A 26,994-nucleotide genomic window follows, 5' to 3' on the forward strand; every position below is an offset into this window, starting at 1 on the left:
GTCTGCAGTTTTTCATTTTGTGATGGGTTGTTGTTTTCACATTTCAGGTCCCTGTAGATAATATTTACATAATTCTCAATCTCTGCATCTGCAAGTGCTCAAAACTCACTGTAAGTACTGTCTTTTGGAAGGCTTCATTTCTTTCCATCGTGCTTTTACAAAACATGGATTTCCTGGATTTTTTGGTTGATCTTTGGGAAAGTTTTGGTCATTTTACTTGGTCCAGCAGACATTTATCTTCCTTAAATTTTCCTTCTCTCTACCAGCTGCATTCTCTATCCTCTGTGCAGCTGATGGAAGAGGTATTTGGAAACCCTTTCTTTTCTTTCTTGAGGTCAAGCTTGTTCTGTGCCACTATGTATCATTAAGAAGCATCATTATACCCTACTAGCTAATTAATAGCACACTCATGCTACTATGTAATTATATCCAATATTGTTTTGCTACACATAACCACATACCTATAAAAGGTTTTCCCTTAGCCAACTTTCTGTGAACACAATGACAAAAAAACTTCAGCTGAAAGGAAGGTCATGACTTTTTTTTTTTTTTTTCAGATTTTGAGTCTGTAATTGTAACAGATATTCCAGAAACAGAGAAATCATGGATTTGGAAAATTCTTCATATTAAGTATTCTTTTCTATGTTCCAAACTTTCATAAATTCCATTGGCTATTAGACAACTACACTGGAATCTACTATTTATGAAAAGCACATAAAGGCAGCTGACTGATTCCCTAAGCAGTAAAAGTATAACTCTGAATCTGAGGTCTCGGCAGACTATCCTTCACAAAGTTAGAGAAACTGGAATTGACCACGCTTTAGTTCACAGCCCCCACTCTGGGGAGTTCTGTTGGGTTGCAGATCCCAGATGATTCCTGGGAAGGGGCTTTTGGTCACTTCAGCTCATTCCTGAGACTTTTTTTTTTTTTACAGAAAAGCTCAGCAAACAGTAGGTCATGTAAACCAAATGTGTTCTGTAGACTTCACCGCCATTAGGCTGGGAGCTACGATGGGACAAGAAACAAAAAAGGGAAGCACAGGGACTCACATTTACTGAGTTCCTACTCTCTGTGTTAGACTTGAAGTCTTTAATAATTATAGAAAACTTCTCGATTAGTTTGAATTTCATTAAGAGGAACTAGTTTAAGCCAAAAAGATTCATGCACTTTAACCAATGAAGAAACTTTCCCTAACAAAACTATTACCCCAAACTTTGTGAACAACCATGGGTTTGCTCTACCAAATTAATAGTTTTCTATGTAATTTATGTGCTAATTTCAATTTCAATTTCACTGTCAATCCCATCTGTTATTGCTTCAATCCTGAATTAATGAGGCAAGTTAGAACTGGAAAATGTCACATCATCTGAGGGCATTGTTCTTTTCTAAGGTCATATAAAATGAAAGAGTACTTTTGTCATAATTCAACAATCCATCCCATTTTATAGAGTCATAACATGTTAGAGCTGGAAGGTTTACAATATATCAACAAATCCAGATTTACAGGTAAGGAAACTGAGGTCCAAGGAGGTAAAGTGATTCATTCAAGTTTTTGTAGCCATTGTTCCTTATCCATTGCTTTTAGTTTTACAAGGCCTAGATGTAACCTTTAATTCATCTGAACCCTACATTCTGCTACTCTTCATAGGTAGATTTAGGGCTCCTCACCTTCCCAATGTTCCTGCTGAAGTAAAGAAGGACTTGAGTTGCTTCACTCCTCTTCTTAACACTTAACGGATTCTATTTAGTCAGGGCTTGCTATGTGCCAGTCATTGTGTTAATACTTTTATATGCATTACCACACTTATCTCCATACAGATAGGAAAACTGAGGCATTGAGGGTTGGTTACCTGCCCAAAGTAGCATAGCTATTAAGGTGGAAGAGCAGAGTTCAGAGACTTGGAGATTATGCTCTTAGCTACTGTGCTATGCTGCCTCTTTCTGCTATGCTGACCTGGACTAGAAGCTTCAGCACTCACCTCTGAGTTCACAGCTCCACCCTCCTCCAGTATCCTTGTTTTATTAAAGAGATTCCTGCCAACAAGCTTCTGAGCTAGAATCTCCTCTAGAGGTTCAAGAAGTAGGATTCATTATCTCTTTTTTGAAGCCCCCATTGCCTCTTTTGATTGCCCTTCTGAATTCTTTCCTAGCAAGTCTGTCTCACTTTCCAGCAAGAAGTCTGACTTGGCTTTTTTTTGTTGTTTCTTTTTCTGTCTGTCTGTCTTCCCAAAATCCTCAGCCTGAAGGCTGGCACACTGCTGCTCTGACCAGGGCCCAGGAAGAGCTGCTGGCTGGGAACATTCACTTACTGATAATTCAGAAAGCAAAGGAAGCACTGAAGGAAATGGGAATCAAGATGGACAGGAGCCAGGTCATCAGCATTGTGCATGTCATCCTGAGGAGCCTGGATCAGATCTTCCGGGTGATAGGAAACAGCTGAAGATCTGTCAGCAGGAAAGTGATAGGTCTGACTCTCAGGGAGAAAGAGTTCTCTAGAAATGTGGAGAACATTTGGAGAGAGATGGGGCAGATTGAACTTCTCTCTCCTGCTTTGCCTCTCTGTCCAATTGATGGACATCTGGGTTCTTCCCTGCCTCAAAAATTTGCATACAATCTTTGTGTGTGGAAATATGTTTTCATTTCTTTTGGATAAATACCTAGGATTGGGATTCCTGGACTGTATGGTAAGCATATATTTAACTTTATTAGAAATTGCCCAACTGTTTTCCAAGTGGTTGTACCATTTTATAATCTCACCAGCAATGTATGAAAGTTCCAGTTATTCTACATCCTGTCAGCACTTGGCAATGTCAATCTGCTAAATTTAGCCAATCTAGTGAATTAATGTGAAGTAGTAACTCAATTTAGTTTTAACTCGTATATCCTTAATGGTTAATAACATTAAGAAATTTTCATGTGGCAATTGATATTCTTCTGTGAAGCTAAATCTTTTCCACATTTTTAATTGCATCAGCTTCTTATTACTGAGTTCTGAATTTAAAAAATTTTCCCTGTACAACATGCACATATTATTGAGTATGTATCTGCAAATATTTTATGCCAGTCTAGTGACTTGCATTCTCAGCTTCCCCTACAATGACTTTCAAAGAGCAGAATTTTAATTTTGACAAAGTCCAACTTATCTTTTATCTTTGCAGTTCATACTTTTGATCCTAAGAAACGTTTGCCTAACTCGAGGTCACAATGATTTTCTCCTGTGTTTTCTTCAGAAAGCTTTATAATTTTAGTTCTTATATTGAGGTCAATGATACCTTTTGAGTTTATTTTCATGTATGGTACTAGATAAGAGGGATTTATTATTTTGCATATGAATGTGCTACTATTCCAGTACCATTTATTAGAAAGACTATTCTTTTCCCAGCTGAATTACCCTGGAACCTCTGTCCCCAATCAGTTGACCACAGATGTCTTCTGTATTAATTATTCTGTTACATTGATCTATATTTTTATCCTTATGTCACTATTTCCTCTCATGTTTACCTTTTATTTAATACTTGAACTATTTTCTGTTTTTTGCTTTTTACTACATTTCTGTGCAGAAGAGGTAATATAGAAGGCCTGACACTGCCCTCCTTAGAAAAACCTGCTTGCAAGCCTGGCTCTTGGGTGGCATCTGGGAGCTTGGATTTCAGGAGTGTTCCCACCATTCCTAACTCATAAGAGTGATTCACTACACCTAAAATGTACAAACAGTACAGTTATGCTGAACACCCGATTTCCTTTTGGAAGTCTGGAATTCTGGTATGTGCTAGGTAGTCAGTGCCTACCTGACCAATCCCCAGTGAAAATCTTGGCACTCTCTAATGAGTTTCCCTGGTAGACACTGCACACATGTTGCCACAATTCATTACTGGAGGAATTAAGCATGTCCTGGGTGACATCTCAGGAAAGGACTCTTGGAGGCTTATGCCTGGTTTCCTCTTCATTTTGCCCCATGTGCCTTTTCCCTTTGCTAATTTTACCATCTCTCTTTGCTGTAATAATAATCCATTCCTGTATATATATATATACTGGTCCTGTGAGTCCTCTAGCAAATCACCGAACCTGGGAGAGATTTAGGAAACCCTGAGACAGTGTCTGTCTTATCTCCCTGTCTAGATTATGAATTCTTTCTAGGACAGAGATCATAGCTTAACTGTCATAGCTTAAATCGGCCCATGGTGTCTTATACATGGCAGATATCTAATAGATGTTTATTGTTTTAGATAAAGGACCTAGAGAGATACACACTAGAGAATTTTATCAGGCCCTTAGTTAGAAAGAAAACTGCAATCTAGAGAAGCTGCGAACCATAGAGGAAACTATTAAATCATTACTGCCTTGTAATTATTCAAAAAAAGAACAACAACAAACTTTACCTTGGCTGTGTATGCAGAGTACATTTTCCCAGGAGTAGAAGAGAAAAAGCAGCAGTAAACTAAGCTTCTGCCTCACCCCATGATGGCCCCACAAAAGAAGTTACCAGTCAGGGGGACACCAACCCATAAAAATCCCTGTCCAATAATTTCTGCCTGGTGGTTTGGAAGTGCACCCATCTTCCAGGAAGCTAATACATTTTGAAAATAAATGGCCCTGCTCTCCCTCTGGGCTCACTCCAAGTTTTTCCCACTTTGTCCAACCAATTGGATTCACCCAGAGTAATCTCACTTTAAGAGATGAGGTTTCTAAAAGTTAGTGCAAAGAACAGGATAGACATTTGCCTAGTTTGCAAAACCATAACCCTGATGTATACAATTTTAAAATGCAGGTGTCCTGTTGAGACAAGCCAGTTCACTCAGAGAAGACACTCCACTGTTAACCTCATCTTAAAGCTATTTTAACAAAAATTCTGACAGTAATGCACAAACAAGGAAAAGTCAAAAGAAAAACATCCTGTTGGTTGCATAGCTAATGGAAACATGTACAATCAAGGAATAAACAAGTCGCTCTATGTTTGGAACTTATCAGACACTATTAATCATTTGTTAAGAATCATATGTGTCAGGAAAATTCAAAATATTCTCTCTTGGCTATTCTTTCCTTCCTTTTTCTCTTTCTATTGGTCTTTACAAAAAATTCTGTTTATCTATATCCATTAAGATAGCCCCATGACATGATCTAGAAACCTAACTGTGTTTCTCATAAATCATTATGAACTTTTGTCTTCCAAACAAGGAAGCTGCATTTGCAACAAATAAACAAACAAATCACAGAAGATTAGAGGTCAGTGCAGAATTCAGAAAAGTTACACAAGGTTACTGTTCACTTTAAGCACAGGAGGAAATTTCCTTTAAACTTCTACATTTCGCAGAACTAGTAAAATTTTTAAATTTTTGTTTTAAATTAAAGCTTTGTAACCACAGTTAATCCATGATGTAGATCAAAAGGTGAAGTTTAAAAAAACTTACAGAATTAAGAAATTTTCTTCCAATGACATTTCAATTCAAGAAATATGTGGAAAAAAAACCCTTAAGAGTAAATATTGATTTTAAGATGGGAATAATATATATTGGCTCAAACACATTTTTAAGTTAAATGCAAAAATACTTTGCATTCCAAATCTGCTGCACCAACTGGCATAGAGTTTACTTAAAAAATAGTTTTGTGTCTGAGTAGCAGTTCTACTCTGGGTTTTCCTGGAAGCACTGTTCAGCATCTCCCTTACGTTCCAAATAACTACAGATGTTGTTATTCACATTTAAACTGGCAAATGTTTTCTATCCTAGAGGATTTCATGAAAAGGCTTTGATTTTTTTTACAGAAATTTGTGCATTAGGAAAGCCTGGCTAGATTAAGAATAATTGGAATAAAGCTAAGTCTTTAACTACTTGTACTTAAAAATTAATGCAAATTCTCATAGATATAAAGAATTGACCCTAAGCTACAGAACGTTGTTACATAAATGCTGGCAAAGATGAGTTGCATACAAAATTCATTTTTTTCATGAAGCAGGAGGAAAATCCTTTTTGTGCATAGCTAATAATCAATATCCTAGAAACATGAATAAAACTGAAACTACATATTTTAAAGCCATGTTATTTTAAGGCCTCTCTTTATTAAATTCTTTCATGGCACAGTTAAGGCATCACCTTGAAAAATTAAATCATCAATAATACTGTCTGCACTAAATAAGTTACCTGAAAACTACTGAATTTATTCCTTCAGTGTCAGCTTTTCCTTCTCCACAAACTATTCAGCTATAAATCTAGTGTACTGAGGACTTCTGGGTTGTAAAATGCTGAGTCTTTCTTACTTTTCCAAATAAATAAAATGATAATCACCTTGTCTAAGCATTTAAAACTTTTCATTACACAGTTTCTGAATCTATGTATAGAGCATTCTGCTTGCCCATTTGTAGATTCTATAAATAAGACACATAGACCTGTGCAGGATAATTGAGGGTCCCTGAGCTCAGGACTCTCGCCCAATTAGGTCAAATGCCACTAGACTCTAGCAAGTCTGTACTAATGGGTCTTCAGAGAGCATTGAAATTCCACAGGAAGAAGGTTGTATTCATTTTAGTTTTAAAGTTTTAAAGATCTTTTAAAGATCTTCCCTCCCCTACCCTGTTTTATTGGAATGAACTGAGTTACCCAGGAGCCCGTCACAGACATGAAATTATATTTTGGTGGATTGTTCGCAACATTAGGAAGAGCAGAGTAAAAAATACAACTGAAGAGAAGGATGATAATGCTGTTAATGAGCTCAATTGTGCCTCACTGAGTAGCAGTTTCTTCAAGGGGATGTGCAGAGCTGACCTCAAAGGAAAGGTGGTGCTTCCTTCTAGACTGGAGCGTCCTGACCAAGGTGAGATATACAAAAGAGGGACTTAACTGCTGGCTATTGTGGATGGTGCTGTGGATTTTAAGCAAGGTAGTAATGTGAAGCTATATCAACTAGTGTTGGGTTGTTAGTTCCCTTTTTTGGCTTTATTTATCAAAATAAAAATAGTTTCATTTTTCTGATTATTAAAGTAATCCGTGCTTCCTGAAAAAATTACATAAAAAATTACCTATAATCTCAATACCAAAAAATAGACATTAATAACAGAAGTACTATTTCTTTTTTGTGTGTGTGCATGGGCACACATATTTAGAAAAAAAAATAGGACAGGACTGTGCATGCGGCTTTGTAATCCAATAATTTTTCATTAACCTAGTAACACAGTATGGCCTTTCTATAATATGTATAGCATATATTATAGATAATTATTAATATATCAACATAATTAATCATTTACATATTAATAACTTAATGTTATTAATTAAGATTACACATTACTAATATTAATATGTTGAATTATATGTAATATATAATAAATATATATAATGGTTTCAAAATTTGTATGAACATACCATAATTTATTCAATCTCCCAGTGATATGTATTTATTATGTCTAATTTTTAATTAAACAATGCTGCAATGAACATTCTGGCGTGATTTGCTTTGCATATTAGTCCTGTTATTTTTCTAAAAGAAATTCCTAGGAGTGGAATTCTTGTGTCAAATGGTATGCACACTTTCAAGACTTTTGATAAATGTTGCCAAATTGTCTTTCAGGAAAGTTGCAATCATTTTTATTCCCACCAGCAGTTTAGAAGAGTGCTTATTTTCTGTTTCCTCTTGTTAGCCAGGAATGTAGTTAGTTTTCCTCATTTTTAAAAATCAGTACCAATTTAATAAAGAAAATTCAAAGTTCATTTTTTCCTTAACTTGTATTTCTTTGGTTATTATTGAGATTGGATATCATTTCTATCTATTTCTTCTTTTACTGATTATTCATGTCCTGTGCCTATTCCCTTTGGGTAGTTCATTCTCTCATTACTTTGTCAGAGTGTTAATTGTCAATGATATGAGCTTTTTGTGTGTCATGTAGGTCACAAATGTTTTTTCCCCTGCTTGTCCTTTGTCTTTGACCTTGACTTCTCTTAAATACTATTTTGTAACCTGCTTCTAAATCATTTCTGAATCAGGTGATAGATAGATGAGTGGAAATACACAAGGATTCAGAATTAGTAAACAGTAGAACAGGTCTATCTTGAATCCAGGTCTATCTTTTTGCAATGTCTATACCTTTAGGCTCTATATTCCTCAAGTTCTGATTGTCTTGAATTTGGCCTATTAGTACATATTACCTACAAATACAGAAAACAGTATTTGAAAATGGGCTGTCTTACTATCTAAGGACAGTGTATTATTCTCTTCCATACTTCTCTGGAGTTCTGGATCGTGATAAATAATGTAATTTCACTGTACACTCCACAAGATCAAAACCACACTGGCTGAAGCTAGCTACTTTCATCACCATGCAGAAGCAGGCACTGTCCTTTCTGTGCACAGCAGTGCTGAGTCGTATAATAACATCCGTGGGAAGAAACGGTTCTCAACTTCAGGGATCTCTCAATCAAATTAACACATTTGTGGATCTACCTATATGCATGGCCTTAGATTTCAGAGACAGAAAACAACTCTTGGAATTCAGCAACTGCTCCTGTTCTTATCCACTCAAAAAATATTTCCATAAAACTTTTATTTTGTGATGATAGTAAGTTAATATTTACCGGATGTCAGACATTCTTCTGAGCTTTATGTTTGTTACTCATTGAATCCTCACAACGACTCTATGCTGTAGGTGCTATTATGATCTTCTTTTGAATGGGGACATTTGGAAAGGTTAAGTAACTTGCCCAAAACTGTACAGTTTATTTGTTGTTGTTTTGTTTGTTTTTATTGTTCTATTTTTTTTAACATCTTTATTAGAGTATAATTACTTTCCAATGGTGTGTTAGCTTCTGTTTTATAACAAAGTGAATCAGCTATACATATGCATATATCCCCATATCTCCTCCCTCTTGCATCTCCCTCCCTCCTTCCCTCCCTATCCCACCCCTCTAGGTGGTCACAAAGCACCGAGCTGATCTCCCTGTGCTATGAGGCTGCTTCCCACTAGCTATCGGTTTTACATTTGGTAGTGTATATATGTCCATGCCACTCTCTCACTTCGTCCCAGCTTATCCTTCCCCCTCCATATGTCCTCAAGTCCATTCTCTACCTCTGCATCTTTATTCCTGTCCTGCCCCTAGGTTCTTCAGAACCTTTTTTTTTTTTTTTTAGATTCCATATATATGTGTTAGCATACGGTATTTGTTTTTCTCTTTCTGACTTACTTCACTCTGTATGACAGACTCTAGGTCCATCCACCTCACTACAAATAACTCAATTTCGTTTCTTTTTATGGCTGAGTAATATTCCATTGTATACAAGTGCCACATCTTCTTTATCCATTCATCTGTCGATGGACACTTAAGTTGGCTCCATGTCCTGGCTATTGTAAATAGTGCTGCAGTGAACACTGTGGTACATGACTCTTTTTGAATTATGGTTTTCTCAGGGTATATGTCCAGGAGGGGGATTGATGGGTCGTATGGTAGTTCTATTTTTAGTTTTTTAAGGAACGTCCATACTGTTCTTCATAGTAGCTGTATCAATTTACATTACCACCAACCGTGCAAGAGGGTTCCCTTTTCTCCACACCCTCTCCAGCGTTTATTGTTTGTAGACTTTTTGATGATGGCCATTCTGACCGGTGTGAGGTGATACCTCATTGTAGTTTTGATTTGCATTTCTCTAATGATTAGTGATGTTGAGCATCCTTTCATGTGTTTGTTGGCAATCTGTATATCTTCTTTGGAGAAATGTCTATTTAGGTCTTCCGCCCATTTTTGGATTGGGTTTTTTGTTTTTTTTGATATTGAGCTGCATGAGCTGCTTGTAAATTTTGGAGATTAATCATCAGTTTATAAGTGGAGAGATGAAAGGGACTCAGGTTGTCTGGTTCCAGAGACTGTGCTGTTTGCCACTAGCCTGGGCTGGCTCTCAGCACACTGTACCTGCACAGAATAAAGTACTGGATATAGAATTCAGTACACAGACATACAGGGCTTCACCGTATTGGGGTGGAGGGGGCAGAGCACAAATGGCAAGCAGGCCTCCATGCTGACTGCAGGGAAATAATCCATTCAGCCTGGATTTTGGAAGCCAGAGAGTACATGTCTTCTAGAGAAGAGGTGCTGAAATAAGTGAATGGAGAAATGTAGGGTTGATAATCAAAATGTAACATTTTAATGCTGAAAACTCAGTATATGAAAATAAAATGTATAAGTGTAACTTGTTTTTCTAAGACTTCCAGCCTCCTGGGGTTAAATTTCCTTTAATGCCCCCAAAGAAAATGATTCAAGCCCTTACCCCACATGCTGTGGGAAGACCAGGCCCTCTACGTTGTTTAAGGATTTCTGAGGAACTTGTGTTCTGATTACCGCTTGTTCCACATTTCCCCTCCTGACTCATCTCCCCCAACTGCTGTCCTTGCTTCACTCTGTTTCCCCTGTCCTTCTGCTGACCTTTCCTAAAGAACCTCTACACAAGCCTACTGTACATAGTCACCTTTTACCAAGGGAGGAGGAGTAGGGAGGGGAAAGGTAGGAAACTTTAAATTTTCGACATCATGGTCCCAATATTCCACAGCCACCACAATCTGAAGTTTCTCATAAGCCGTTTGTCTCCCTGAGTTCTAACTTCTTCCAAAGTGCAAGGCCTCTATTCTCTACAGAGACCCTTCTCCTGTCTCTTATCATTTTCCTGGGACCCCACATCCAAGTGGCCTGCATTCAACACCCAAGTTCTTGTTACCTCATACTAAGAAGAAAGCTGGCTCTCTCTTTGTTCCCTGTTCCACATGATGTGCAAATCTCACTAGGCATGGTGGTGGAGGAGAGTGCTTATCTCAAAACCACTGGAAATTTTTTCCATCAGAAGAATTTATTCCCCTCCTAAGAATTCCATCTTTTGGAAGTAACTGCCTTAAAATACAGCCATCTCTAAAAATAATCAGTTTTGTCTCTCACACAGCTACTTTGAGGAGGTAGTATTCAAATTATAGGAATAATGTTTTTCATCACAGGGCTTATTTAATAAGTAATATTTCTACTGTCTTTAGCTGCTTATAGACCATCTGAGGCTTGAAGAAAAGAGATACCCTGCACTGGGATGTCAATCTGGGAGGAGGATAGAAACTTCCTACTTGTAATTCAATGCAAAGAACAAGATTCAGCACGTCATTCCTCTGTTGATGCCCCTGACAAAAGTCTGTAAATTGGTGGTTTGGAGCTCAGGCTATATTTTTATCAAATAAATAGTAGTTAGAGCTCAGATTATCCCACAAAGGCCTATTTAACCCCCACTGCGGCTGAAAAATGGTAGCAGTTACACTGGTCTGAATTTGGGGTGCTGGGAGTAGGAGACTCCGTGGTATAGGAAAGAGAGGAAAGAGAAAAATTAGTTCACTTACACTCACGACCCTAGACAGTTACAGTCGTCGCTAGTTGCTAATATTTTATCTGTACTCTTCTTCCACCCCTTCCAGCTCTCTCCTTATAGGCAGCTCCCACCCATGTCCTTCTCCACGGCACCCACCCAGCCTTTGCCTCACCAGAACTGTGCTCATGAGTGATTCCTTTCTTCACTCAAAACCCCATTCTCTCAGTGCAGACAGCCTCAGCTCAGTGGCAAGAACAACTATCTGAATCAGTTAGTTGGCAGTAAGGAACAACTTCTAATATTGTCATCCTTTCAATGAGTATTTTCCTTTTAAAAACAACATTTAAATGCTTTCGAACAGGTTTTGATGTGGTGGAATTCCAAGTTAGTGCACAAATGTAAAAAATTTCAAGAGCGTAGAAGGAAATATTTTCCAGAAACGGGAGGAAGAGGAGAGTAGAATAGAGAAAATGAATGAGTCATGAATGCCTGGCATTTTTCCCTGGGGCGAAGTTGATATGCATTAAAAGCATCCAGTGTTCTGCTTGTTTGTTTTATTTTGGTCCCTGAAGGGGAGGCAGCAACCCTTTGGACAATAGAGCCCGTTGTTTCAGAGTATGATTCTTGTTTAGATATTTTAGAAGCATGTCCATTGCCTAAGTTAAAGTATATCTTTTGCCTAGCGATGGCAAACACTAAAATATTTTTACAAAATTATTTCAATGTAACGCTGAATAATGATTGTTATTTCCCACCTACGTCCCTGTATTTATGGTATACAACATAGCCTGCATATAATGTAAGCATAATGAAGTAAAAGTAGCAGAGTCCTGGACTGTAAATCAAGAATCCTACCTTTGCCCTAGATGTGCCCATGGTTAAGAAGCTACAAAGAAAAGAAGATAACATTAGATGTTTCTAAGGTTTCTTTGGGCCTAAAAGTCCCTTACCACTTGATCAGTCTATTAACAGCCCAAACCATGGTCAAGGAGCACTGGATCTCCCCCCTTTAAACTGACTTACTCATTCCCCCAGCTGCAGGGAATGTTGCCAACTAAACCCCACACAAGAATGGTCCTCTGCCGAAGAAAAGTGCCTCTCCCTGGGGCATCCTAATTCTAATGACTGGCCCATGCTGAGGTATAAAGTCTGAGCTCACATCAATTAAGGACAACCCTAAAGGGCTGCCCAGCTCCAAAGCTTGTAGTGGGATGAGCTGAGGCCTTCCTTGCAATTGTACTTCTGCCAAATCCTGCTGTCTTCACTTCCTCATAGGTGTTGCTGCTACACTGTTACAAGGAACCTCACGAGTGCACGTCTCCCTCACAGAGTCTGTTTCCCCGGGAACCCAACCTAAGAAGGCTGGTGCCAGGAGTGGTTCAAGGAAGCAAAACCTAAAATTGGATTCTGGAGGCAGACCCCATCACTCTACACACGGAGTATTAAAGTTATTCCACGGCATGCTATAGCAGTACAATTGTTACAGCTCTCCCTGGTGGCCAGCTGGGAGGCGGCAGCACCTTTGGAAGGGGAGTGCTACCTGGGTGCAATACAGCAGATGTTAAAAAGTTTAAGGAAAGTAGTCATTATAAGGACATGAAATATTTAACACCCTGCTGAATGCCACCTATGCACTGGAAAGAGACAAAGAAAGTCTGAGCATGATTAATCACCAATTTAAGGCCAAGTGTGAAAATCAAAGAGCCTGCTGGCAACATATAAAGATTCTGATCTCTAGGAGGGCAGAATAAGCTGTCTTTTGTCCAGGACTTAATTATAAGGGGAGTGGAGCACTAGGGAAAGTTGAATTCTCATTCCTAGTCAGTGCTAAACCAAGGTCAGGGCAATGGTTAGGGAAGGATGGGGCTCTGAGACCACAGTAGGAATATCTGAATCCACGCCCTTAAGAAACTTGAAACCCTAAAGTCTCCTGAACCCTCCAGACCTACAGAAGGGGCTTGTGTCTCCCTTTACAAGGCTAGTCTTCCCCTTTGACTGAAGACAATACAAAGGCCTCTGCCTAGCAAGACAACACATGATGCCCCTCCCCCAAATTAGGATTTACCCTCCCTCCTCTCCCTGTCACCAGACCAATAACTTGGGTCATGTCACTATATTAACAAACCTGGAGACACGTTGGGCCTGCAAAGGGAGAAAGGGGATGATAGGTGGAAGGAGCCACAGGACCTAGTTAATATGTGCTAGTAGGAGCTGGGAGAGTCTGTACGGGACTGGATCTTGAAGGTGTTAGGTCAGCGTGGGGGAGGGTTGTGGAACATAAAGTTGGACAAAGGAGGGTTTATTGTTAAGGGAACGCTCTCCTGTACTATGAGTTTTAACATCCTAGCAAGAACCCCAGAAAATCAGAATAGCATGCTGCTACAGTAGCTCTTAGAAACCTGGAGAAAGTGATGGCTCACAGGAAGTAAAGGAGGAATTTTCAGAACTACTGCTGTGGGTGGTAGAACAAATGGAGCAAACGGGCTCAGAGAAATGGGCATAGCGAGTGTAAGGCCTGAATACCAATCAGCTGCTTATATTCCACCAGTGGTTCTGGAAGACACATCATTTACCGAAGGGATAAGAAATGTGCTTGTAAGAAGAGTGCTAGCATACAGATTATGAAGCCTCTTCCCTATCATCACATTTTTCTATAAGGCTTTTTTGTGTCCTCAGCCTAAAGTTACCCCAGGAGTTAACCTTAGACTCAGGCTTCTACAGGTGTGAGTGTGCTTCCTTCCTTCCTTCTTTTAAGAAGCAGCCATGAAGACTTTTTATTAAAATCACACCTAGGACAATAAGCCCACCAGTTGTGCTTGGTAACAAATCACCACTTGGTTTACTGGAGTTGGAAGTTAGCTGGACTCAGTACATAAGGGATTGTTATATGGAAAGATTCAAAGACAGAGTTAAACCATATAGGCTAAAATACCTCCAGTGTGTATTTCGGTGGATTTCACTACCGAATCTCATTAAACCTTTATCACTAATATCCCATTATAGGCGTTCCTATAGAGTCTAAACTTGTAGTATTTGCCCAAGAGTAATTCTGAAAGGCTGAGTGTGGAGTAAATATTTCCTTTTGAGGTAGTGAGAGGCACGGTTCAAAGGGGAAGGAGACTGAAAGGAGGATTACTAGAGTTTGAGGATAGTAAGGTGAGGGGATAAAAGGGAATGGCTTAAAAGACTCTCCCAGTGAGCATGGTTTCATGCAACCAAGAGAAAAAGGAGGTTAAATGGGTTAAGGTGGAGTTCGCAGGTTTGATCATACCCCACTCTGAAGCCAGGTATTTCTCACACATAATTACTCTTGAGTTCTCTTCTCAAGAGCCACTGCTTGAGAAGGCATGCAAGTGGAAAAGCCATCAATGGGCGGCAACCAGATCACCAGGAACTTAAGTAACTACTGACTTTTTAAAGTAACTGCTACTTCAGCCCTGTGAATCCAACTGTTTCCAGGAGACAGCGGGCTCTCTGGCCCTAGAAAATGCCCTCTTCTCCCCCAGCCTGAAGTGCAAAGGTCAACCAGCACTCTGAATGTCACCATCCACTCCACTATTTCACCTCTCTTTCTCCGCTGTCCTCACTCTAAGTACATGAGAAGGAAGCCTCCTGGATCCCTACCACCTTGGAGACCTCCATGCTACTCCTTGGTGATGAATGGGAAATGGGGCAACATTTGGCTGGTGATGGTAAGCCATTTGCCAAGCCTTGGCCAGAGGGAGATTTCAGAAACCAAGTGTTTCTTAGATTAGGGCAGCCTCAGCAAACACAGAATATGACTGATAAACCGTAACAGTTCCTCATGGAGAGCTCACAGCTCTCTGTAGGATTCATTTCATTAATTCCTTGCTGAACATGAGCTGCTTCAGCCACTGAGACAGGTGCAAGGTATATAAAGAACAAGGAAGCACAGAACCTGTATTTTCAGTCTGGAAAAGAACTGGAGAGACAGCAGTATGTGAGGTTTAGGGCTTGGGGCTCTGGATTAGGTTGACCTGGGTTCAATTTGCTGCTTCACCATTTATGTGCCTTAGAACCTTTGTCAAGTTCCTTAACTGTTTGGATCCTAATCTGTTAAATGGGGATAATGTTCCCAAATTTTTTAAAAGAACTAAACAGGACAAAATAAAGAGCTAGCACTGTCTTTGGTATATCAAAATCACCCAACAAATGCCAGCTGCTATTATAATAATAATTCGGGATGAGGGTAGAAGACAAAGTATTGACTGAGACAATGGCAAAGACATTGTGCTAATCAAATGTGCTAAAATAACCCAACAACAAAGTCATCTGGGTTAAAGTCACAGGATGTTGTCATTATTCAGACTCAAGTTCCCATATTCTGATGTTCCCTATTTATATATTTTCACTTCTGTCACTGGTCAAGATTCTAACAAGTGCAAAGAAGCAGAGAATAAATAAAGTATCCACAAATCCTGCACCCACCCTGGATAACCGCATCTCCGGTGTGACAGCAGGTGGGAGGTATGAGTTTAGGAAATCATGGTGGAGTGACTGACAAGAAGGACATCCAACTCAAGAGCAGAACACAAGTCCTCACCTTGGACTAATTTCAGTCTTATTCTAATCTGTAAACTAGATTTATATTAAAAGGAAAACAAATAAATATGTTACCCCCTAAGAGTTAAAAATGTTTTTCTTTTAATGGTTACCTTCTTTGTGTACCCTTTGTTTTAACTTAAAAACAACTTGTCAACATTTGGGTTTATAGTGGTAAAGAACCTCTTCCAACACTGAAATCACACTACATTTTAAGTAGGCCATTGCTTCTTTTACCTACATGCTACCCATGTTTACAAGTCCAAAAATTCCGAATTATCATATATGAAAAAATTGTTAAGTACATTTATTTCTTGAAAAATTTGAAGACTGCCAGAGATAATGAAATAATGCAGGAGAAACAGTTCTAATATGTCAGCTGTTAATCAGTCCATGAATATTTCATTAGTTGTTCACAGGGTACATGATACTTATATTAGATATAATTTGACAAAGATGCTTTATAACAGAAAAAACTTAACTCAATCCAGATAACATACTCCACTAGGAATAAATTACTATAAAGGATAATTTAACCCTGGAAAATTCAGATGTGTAGAAGTGTTTTTTTTTTTAATTCAGGTCTAGATTTATAATTAAAATTTTAACTGTCTTAACAGTGATAGGAATGCTTTTTTTAAGGCTTCAAAGCATTTGCTGGAAAATGATTATTTGATTCAGCAATTGCTTCAGACAGTCAACTAAGATGTATGCCTTGAAAAGGAGCCCCATGTCCAGACCACAACCTTTAAGAGATGAGAGGAATAATCTGAACCTGTAACAGCACTGACTGCTGCGCTCAAAAGTATAAATATTCCTGTCTTTGACTAGCATTTAGCATTATAAAAGAAGAATGATGTCCTCTATTACAGCAAGGTAAGAATCATCAATTCAGTTTACACGAAGATTTTCTAGGTCCTTGCGTCAATCATTTCATAAAATTATTGATTAAAAGAAATAGAAAAGGAGTGAAATGGCATAAATAATAGAAACACTGAAAACTTGCACACACTCTATTTTGAGCTTATGATGCAGATCTCAACTCAAATTTAACCTTCAAACACAAATGTCAGGGAATGTGCCATCACTTTACTGAATATCCAAGGTCAATCAATTACTTCTGTCTACTTAGTACACAATTAGGCATGCATTATAGAAAACAGGAAAACCTAGGATTCAGGTACTGGTTTCCCTTTTAATTTGAACGTTAAATTAATCTGAATTTTAAAAAGAGGACATATTATTAGTGAGCAGATGGAAGAATTCTCAGAGCGAAAATACAAAATGGATACACGAGAAATAGAATATTATTGCCCCTCCCCAGAAGCCTCCTATAAGCCCCTTTTAGTCAGTAATTCCTCCTCCTTCTTCAAAGGTGATAGTGGCTTGTTTCTAACACCACAGATTAATTTTGCCACTGTGTAAACTTTACATAAACTGAATTATACTATACGTGTGATTGTGAGCCTGGCTGCTATGGTTCAACAGTACAGAGCATGAAAAGCATCCATTTTATTTATGTTGGTAGTTTGTTTTCATTGCTGAAAAGTAATCAACTTTATAAATGTAAAAGGATATTAATCACTCTACTATTAAAGCGTATTTGGATTGCTTGGGGATGTTACACAAATAATTTTGCAATGGATATTCTTACACATGTTTTTGATGCACATGTGCAAGCATTTCTGTAGAAGACATTCCAAAGGAAAAGTGCTGGATCATGGGGTATGAACATATTTAACATTTAGTAAGTGATGACAAATAGTCTTCTCAAGTAGGTGTAACAAATTACATTCCCATCAGCAATAAATGAGAGTTCCCATTGCTCCACCTCTTCACCAACACCTGGTAAGGTCAGTCTGTTTAACTTTTACACATTCTGATGGCTATGCAGTTATAAAGCCATGGAGGTTTAAATATGTGTGTCCCCAATGACTAATGAAGTTGGGGGATTTTATATATACTTATTGACCATGCTGTATGTTACTTCCCCAGAACTTATTTTATAACCGTAAATTTGTACCCTTTGACCAACCTATGTCCCCATTTCCCCAACTCCCCCAGTCCCTGGCAACCATCATTCTACTCTCAGTTTCTATGAGTTCAGCTTTTTTAAGATTTCACATATAAGTGAGAGCATACAGTATTTGTCTTTCTCTGAATTATTTGTCTGAATTATTTCACTTAGCATAATGCTCTCCATGTTGTGACAACAAGGTCCATCCATGTTGTCACAAATGGCAGAATTACCTCCTTTCTATGTCTGAATAATATTCATTCCCACCAACAGAGTAAAAGGATTCCAATTTCTCCACATCTTACCAACACTTGTTATTTCTTGTCTTTTTGATAATAGCCATCCCAACAGTGTGAGGTGGTGATCTCTTGTTGTGGTTTTGATTGCATTTGCCTGATGATTAGTGACATTGAGCATCTTTTCATGTACCTGTTGGCCATTTGTGTCTTCCTTTGGAGAAATGTCTATTGAAGTCTTCAGCCCATTTTTAAATTGGGTTGTTAGGTTTTGTTTTGTTTTTTTGTTCGGGGGGGTGCTATTGAGTTGTATGAGCGCCTTACATATTTTGGACACTAACCCCTTATCTGATATATGGCTTCCAAATATTTTCTCCCATTCTGTAGGTTGCCTCTTCATTTTGTTGATTATTTCCTTTGCTGTGCAGAAGCTTTTTAGTTTGATGCAGTCTTTTTTATTTTGCTTTTGTTGTTTGTACTTTTGGTGTCAAATCCAAAAAATCATTGCCAAGACCAAATCATTGCCATTTCCCTGTTTTCTTCTAGGAGTTTTATGGCACCAGGTCTTACATTTAAACCTTTAATTCTTTTTGTGTTCATTTTTGTGAGTGGTGTAAGACAGGGGTCCAATTTCATTCTTTTGCATGTGAATAGCCAATTTTCCCAACAACATTTATTGAAAAGAATATCCTTTCCCCGTATGAGTATTCTTGAGTCCCTTGTCTAACATTAATTGAGCATATATGCATGGGTTTATTTCTGGGCTATTGATCCCATTCCATTGGTCTATGTGTCTGCTTTTATGTAAGTACTATATTGTTTTGATTACTACAGCTTTGTAGTATAGCCTGAAATCAGAACATGTGATGCCTCCCTCTTTGTTCTTTTTGAAGATTGTGTTCACTTCTGGGAGTCTTTTGTAGTTATATATAAATTTCAGGATTGATCTTTCTATTTCTGTAAAAATTGCTATTAAAAATTTGATAGAGATTGCACTGAATCTATAGATGGCTTTGGGTGGTATGGACATTTTAACAATATTGATTGTTCTGATCTATGAACACAGGATATTTTTCCATTTATTTGTGTCTTCATTTTTTTTAATCAATGTCTTATGGTTTTCAGTGTACAGATCTTTCATTTCCTTGTTAAATTATTCCCAAGTATTTTATTGTTTTTGATGTTATCATGAATAGGAATGTTTTATTTCTCTTTCATATACTTTATTGTTAGTGTGTAGAAATGCAACTGATTTTTGTATGTTGATTTTGTATCCTGCAACTTTACTGAATTTGCTGATTAGTTCTAACAGTTTTTTGGTGGAGTCTTTAGGGTTTTCTATATATAAGATAATATCATCTGCAAACAGAGACAGTTTTATTTCCTTTCCTATTTGGATGCCTTTAAATTTTTTTTTTTTTTTTTTTTTTGCCTAATATTTCTGGCTAGGACTTCCAGAACTATGTTAAATACGGGTGGTGAGAGTGAACACCCTTGTCATGTTCTTGAATTCAGAAGAAAAGCTTTTCAGTTTCTCACCACTGAATAGGTTAGTTGTGGGCTTGTCCTATATGACTTTATTAAGTTGAGGTACATTCCCTCTATAACCCAATTAGTTGAGAGCTTTTATCATGAGAAGATTTTGAATTCTGTCAAATGCTTTTTCTGAATCTGTTGAAAGGATCATATGGTTTTTATGCTTCATTCTTTTAATGTGGTATATCATGTTTGTTGATTTGCATATGTTGAACCATCTTTGCATCCTAGGGATAAATCCCATTTGATCATGGTGTATGATTCTTTTAATATGCTGTTGAATTCAATTTGCTAGTATTTTGTTGAGAATTTTTGCATCTATATTCACTAGGAATATTGGTCTGTAGTTTTCTCTTCTTGTAGTGTCTTTATCTGGTTTTGGTATCTGAGTAATTCTGGCCTCATAAAATGACTTTGGGAGTATTTGTCTCTGTTCAATTTTTGGGAAGAGTTTGAGAAGGATTAGCATTAATTCTTTAAATATCTGGTATACTCCACCAGTGAAACCATTTGGTCCTGGGCATTTCTTTGTTGGGAGATTTTTGATTACTGCTTCAATCTCCTTAATTGTTATTGGTCTGTCCAGATTTTCTATTTCTTTATGATTTAGTCTTGGTAAGTGGTATGTTTCTAGTAATGTACTCCTTTCTTCTAGGTTATCCAATTTGTTGGACTTTGAATATATCATCCCATTCCCTCCTGGTCTGCAAGATTTCTGCAGAGAAATCCACTGATAGCCTTATAGTCTTCCCTTATTTGTTATGAGGGAATTCTTCTGCAGCTTTCAATATTCTTTGTTTTTGACTTTTAACACTTTGATTATATTGTGTCTTGGAGTAATGTTCTTTGAGTTGATATTGCTTTGGGTCCTCTGAACTTCCTGTGCATGGATGTCTGTATCTCTCCCAAGATTTGGGAAAGTTTAAGTTATTATTTCTTTAAATAAGCTTTCATTGACTTGATGGCATCCCAAAGTTCATATAGGCTTTTGGCTTTCTTCACTCTTTTTCATTCTCTTTTCTTTTTGTTCCTCTAACTGGCTAATTTTAAATGATCCTTGAGTTTGATGATTCTTTCTACTGCATGATGAAGTCTGTTGTTAAAGCTCTCTATTGACTTTTTCAGTTTTTTCATTGTATTCTTCAGCTCCAGGATTTCTGTTTGGTTCTTTTTTTATGGTTTCTATTTCTTCATTAAACTTCTCATTTTGTTCATGTGTGTTTTCCTGACTTCATTCTGTTGTCTATCCACGTTCTCTTGCATTTCATTTAATTTCTTTAGAATAATTATTTTGAAATCTTTGCCTTGCAAATCATAGATCTCCATTTCTTTGGGGTCAGTTACTGGAATTTTATTAGTTTCCTTTGGTGGTGTCATAGTGTCATATTTGCCTGATTCTTTGTGATCCATGTAGCCTTGCATTGGTGTCTGTGCATTTGAAGGAGCAAACACATCTTTCCATCTTTGTAGACTGCTTTCATCACGTGAAGACCTTCTTCTGTCAGTTCTCTAGGCTGATGGGATTATCTCTGGAATTGCAGTCATATTGGGTTGGAGCCGGTTGTGAGGCTGTCTCTGGGTCTGCAGTGAGGTCTGCTGTTGGTGGGCTTGTTACCAGGAATTCAGCCAGGCATGGATTCTGTCTCATCCCTGGGTAGATGAAGCTGCCTCCAGTACTTTGTTTGGTAGGGTGATGCTGGAAGAAGGGTCTGCTTCAGTGTCCAAATTTGGGTCCTCAGACAGTGGGCCTATTACCAGGTACATAGATGGGTCCCAGGGAAGGTTCCTGGCTGATCACTGGATGGGGTGGGCAGGACTGGCCCTGGTCTATGGCTGAGAGGGGCTGGAACTAAGCCTCAGGACTGTTTCAGGTTCCACAGCCAAAACTGAGGTCTGCAAACTTGGCTCTGGAGGCACAGATAGGTATGTCTCCCTGCAGGTCCCTGGGCTGGCTATACTGCTCCTTGATTGCAACTCAAGAGGTTGAAGCTGAGTGTAGGATACTTTAAGGATCTCCTGGGTCTTAGTTGGGAGTGTCTCCTGGAGCTCTCTGCCAGCAAGATTGCTGGCTGACTGTGACTAGCATGGACTGGAGCCAAGTTAAGGGCCCTTTCGTAATCTACAGTCTGACCAGGTCTGGTGGGCTTACTTCCAGGGACACCTGTACTGCAACTGAAAGGTGCTGGAGCAGGTTCACAGACCACTTTAGGGTCCACAGCTAGGACTTAGGTCTGTATGCCTGTTACATGATACATTGGTGGTCTTGACTCTTCCCAGGTCCCCAGGCATATAGTGGTGGTGACAGGAACAAGGCCAAATGGAGCTGTAGGCAAATCCTTGGGGTACAGAGCTGTCTCCAGGTCTGTAGTGGGACCACTGTTGGTGAGTCAGTCACCTGGGTGTGAGACTGCCTTTTGAAATGGCTCCCCTTCTTGAAATTTAGTCCCCTTGGACTAAATCTGGGTTTAATAATCTCCTACCTGGATCCCATAGCTCTCACAAAGGCACTTCTCTTTATGGATGGAAATCCTGGAAACTATGTTGGCTGAAATCTCTGCACTTTCATAAAAGCCTATGGAGAACTTAAAGAGCTACTAAAAGGCAACATGAACCCCATATTTAGGGATTGGGGAAGCTTAAGTCACATTATTTGTTTCCTGGATAAGGGAATTAAGCCATGCACAAGACAGATTATAACCAACATAAACCTATATTTGACTCAAATTTCTATACATTTTACATGGAAGTTAACTTTTTTTCAACTCAATTTATCAGGGAAATTTCCAGATTTGCCAAATTTTGAAATTCATTGCCTTTGGCAACACTGCTTCAAGGACTCTTTAACTGGTATTTCATAAGATGAGGTACATGTACCTTGTTGATTAAAATCACTGAATTTCTTCTTCACATTTCTAGACCACTGCCAAAAACAACAATTACTAAATAATAATTAATTTAATTAGCAACATATCAGACTTGCAGTAATTGGTAGAACAAGTTGAGACCCTATACAATGTGAGTTGGAGAGAACAGATTATAGTGGATTGTACTCTCTTCTCTATTTAAGAAATCAAAATTATAAACAGAAGATCAATAGGACAATAGCATGTGTAAAGGCTCCTAGGTGGGAGCCAGTATGGAAAGTTAGTTCAGGGAACTGAACAGTGCAAGAGCAACTGAAACACAGTAGCATGTGAGGGAGTGGAGTTGGATGAGGTGCAGAGGTGAGCTGGGGTCAGAGCATGAATAGTCTTGAGAGAAAGTCATGATAATTGTGGCTTCCTCCTAATGGCAGTGTGACGCCAAAAAAGAAATTTAAGTCGAGGAGTGGCATGATGAGAACTGCATTTTTAAAAGGTCACTCCGGCTGCTGTGTAGAGAATGGATTAGAGTGAAGTGAGAAGACTCAGAGAAAGGATTCTAGAGGTCTAAGAGAAAGATGGTAACTCTCACTAGAGGAGTGGTATGAAAATGGAGAGAAGACAATGGGCTCCTGAGAAATAAAAAGGGACATTACCCTTCTTCCAGACCACATCCCAGACACACACACACCATGGTCCATCTAAATACAGCCACTGGCTGGTGTGTGATACCCATGAAAGTCTGGGATCATTGCTAATGATTATTAGCTCTAAGCAGGATTTGCCGGTGCAGGTTCGCACTCTGTGTTTCATGCAGTACTCAGCTGATTTTGAAAGAGGCAGAACAGCTTGTGATAAGCCACAATGTGTGCACTTTGCCTCCTAAAGCTGGCATGTCGTAGGCAGTGGGAGGAATGTTGACTGCCAGCAGGACACAGGTGCAAGGGGAAAGGCTCACCCACTCCCTGTGGGCCATTGGTTTAAAAGCTTAAACACCTGCCAAATCTGTGGAATTAACCAGCCTAGCTGAGCAGCCCTTTCTCCCACCTCATGGAAGGACTGTTACAATCAGTAAATAAACAGATTCAATCAGTCAAAACTTGCTTATAAACAATCCCATGAAATGCATTAATGCCCTTAGAAGGAATGCATTAACATTTTTTTAAAATATCTTTATTGGAGTATAATTGCTTTACAATGGTGTGTTAGTTTCTGCTTTATAACGAAGTGAATCAGCTATACATACACATATAACCCCATATCCCCTCCCTCTTGTGTCTCCCTCCCACCCTCCCTAGACCACCTCCCTATTAGGTGGTCACAAAGCACTGAGCTGATCTCCCTGTGCTATTCGGCTGCTTCCCACTAGCTCTCTATTTTACATTTGGTAGTGTATATATGTCCATGCCACTCTCTAACTTCTTCTCAGCTTAGGCTTCCCACACCCTGTGTCCTCAAGTCCATTCCCTACATCTGCGTCTTTATTCATGTCCTGCCCCTAGGTTCTTCAGAACCTGTTTTTTTTTTTTTTTTTTTTGGTTTCCATATATATGTGTTAGCATATGGCATTTGTTTTACTCTTTCTGACTTACTTCACTCTGTATGACAGACTCTAGGTCCATCCACCTCACTACAAATAACTCAATTTTGTTTCTCTTTATGGCTAATATTCCATTGTATATATGTGCCATTCATCTGTTGGTGGACACTTAGGTTGTTTCCATGTCCTGGCTATTGTAAATAGTACTGCAATGAACATTGCGGTACATGATTCTTTTTGAATTATGGTTTTCTCAGGGTATTTGCCCAGGAGTGGGATTGCTGGGTCATATGATAGTTCTATTTTTAGTTTTTTAAAGAACTTCCATACTGTTCTGCATAGTGGCTGTATCAATTTACATACCCACCAACAGTGCAAGAGGGTTCCCTTTCCTTCACACCCTCTCCAGCATTTATTGATTGTAGATATTTTGATGATGGCCATTCTGACTGGTGTGAGGTGATAACCTCATGTAGTTTTGATTTGCATTTCTCTAATGATTAGTGATGTTGATCATCCTTTCATGTGTTTGTTGGCAATCTGTATATCTTCTTTGGAGAAATGTCTATTTAGGTCTTCTAGCCATTTTTGGATTGGGTTGTTTGTTTTTTTGATATTGAGCTGCATGAGCTGTTTGTAAATTTTGGAGATTAATCCTTTGTCAGTTGCTTCATTTGCAAATATTTTCTCCCATTCTGAGGGTTGTCTTTTCATCTTGTTTATGTTTTCCTTTCCTCTAAGACCAGGAACAAGACAAGGTTGTCCACTCTCACCACTATTATTCAACATAGTTTTGGATGTTTTAGACACAGCAATCCGAGAAGAAAAAGAAATAAAAGGAATACAAATTGGAAAAGAAGAAGTAAAGCTTTCACTGTTTGCAGATGACATGATACTATGCATAGAGAATCCTAAAGATGCTACCAGAAAACTATTAGAGCTAATCAATGAATCTGGTAAAGTTGCAGGATACAAAATTAATGCACAGAAATCTCTTGCATTCCTATACACTAATGATGAAAAATCTGAAAGAGAAATTAAGGAAACACTTCCATTTACCATTGCAACAAAAAGAATAAAATACCTAGTAATAAACCTATCTAAGGAGACAAAAAAGACCTGTATGCAGAAAACTATAAGACACTGATGAAAGAAATTAAAAATGATACAAAGAGATGGAGAGATATACCATGTCCTTGGATTTCATTAACCTTTTTAAATGCAGTACCAATAGCTCAACATAAAGCCCAGTGCAATTATCCTCTGAAAAAACGATAATAAGGAGGAATGGCAAGGATTATCTCACATTAGAGGGACATCAGAGTCTTCATTGTAGCAAATGTTCTGTGCATTATGCTTAATACTTAATATTTTACTTAATGGCCGAAATTGGGTTGGGAAACTACAACCTGCAAGCTAAGTCCAGTCCATCACCTGTTTTTTGAGTAAAGTTTGATTGGAATACAGCCACAACCATTTATTTATGTGTTTTTTTTTCTGGCTGTTTTCAAGCTACAACATCAGAGATAAGCAGATGCAACAGACTGTATGGCCAACAAAGCCTAAAAACAGTTACTATCTGGCCCTTTAGAGAGAAGTATGCTGACCCTGGTCTATCTCTAAACAGGACTTGTTTAAGAGAGTAGTAGCCTTCTTTTAGCCAACTTTTATACCAAGTTCTTGATGTTCACACATATGGTTACCACTCATATGGAAAACTTTTCATCCAAATTCCATTTGGCACTAGTAAGAGAAGGAAATGGAATCGCTGATTCTTCTTGAAGTCCAAAAATGTTCTTACAGTAAGTATTTTTGTGTGTTTGAATAGCACAGGCTTTCATTTTAAAAGATAGCTTATGAAATTAAGCCCATTTTGAAATAGTAAGTTGAGGAGAAAATTGCTTTTTAAAAGCTCAAAAAAGGCTTCTTTAAACCAACACTTGATAAAACAAAGCTCTCAAATTTTCAGGCTTCATTCAACTGTCCCTGGTTCCCCTAAATTCACAGCCCTCTAATAGAAAATATGTTAAAGAGTAAGAAACCCATAGTGAACTGTGCTGTTTTAAATGACTTTGTAACATCTGTTTAATATGAAAAATTCAGTTGCAACTATTCTATTTATTGCCATAGGCAAACTGTAATTCCATTCCTACTCAACTGACCTGTGTAAAAACAACCATATAGATTCCTTACTCAGAAACTGACACCCAACGGCTTGATTTATATTCTAGCTCATTAACCCAGTGAACATCCCGAGCCAAGTTAAATTAAATATCTTCAGTTCTGGTGCACAGTAAGTTGGTGTGATGTTGATTTGTTTTCTGACATTATCTACCTGAGTAGTTTGAGGTGAGACTTTGGAACCAGCAGAATTGAAGGCTGGAAGGACCCTTTGTGACAATAGCCACACAGCTGGTATTTACCAGACTTCATGAGAGAATCCAGGAGTCCTATTTTTGATTAAAACACTGGCAAACATCTAAAAGCTTGACAAGACCAAGATGGGGCACAACAGGCACAACTCTCATTGATGGTGGGAGTGTGAACTGGCACATCACTTTGAACAACAATTTGGCATTATCATGTAAACTAAATATGTGCATATCCTAACATCCAGCAAGCTTACTTCTGGGTATATTATCTAAAGAAACTCTTGTACTTGAACACTGAGTCATAATCCAAAATGTTCAATGCAACATTATTTGTAACCAAAAAAAAAAAAAAAAAAAACAGGAACTATCTCAGATGTTCATCAATAGGAACAAATGGATAAACAAATTGTGATACATTCATGCAATGGCATACTATGTAGCAGAAGAACTGAATGAATTAAAACTGCAGTCTGGAAGAATCTCAAAATCAAAATGTTGAATGAAAAAAGCAAATCTCAGAGGAATATACATAGTGTGAGGGTTAATTTAACT

At 38.3% G+C, this 26,994-nt stretch overlaps 1 long non-coding RNA gene across 1 annotated transcript in view; it reads left to right on the plus strand.

The window, feature by feature from the left end:
- The first annotated feature begins 6,414 nt into the window (after positions 1 to 6,414).
- Positions 6,415 to 26,994, plus strand: part of LOC141279197 (uncharacterized) — a 37,633-nt gene continuing 17,053 nt past the window's right edge. The window contains exon 1 of the long non-coding RNA XR_012333123.1: positions 6,415 to 6,808. This is a non-coding gene — a long non-coding RNA (uncharacterized lncRNA). The remainder of the gene's footprint in view (positions 6,809 to 26,994) is intronic.

Source organism: Tursiops truncatus, chromosome 7 (genome assembly GCF_011762595.2).
Source record: "Tursiops truncatus isolate mTurTru1 chromosome 7, mTurTru1.mat.Y, whole genome shotgun sequence".
Lineage (NCBI taxonomy): Eukaryota > Metazoa > Chordata > Mammalia > Artiodactyla > Delphinidae > Tursiops > Tursiops truncatus.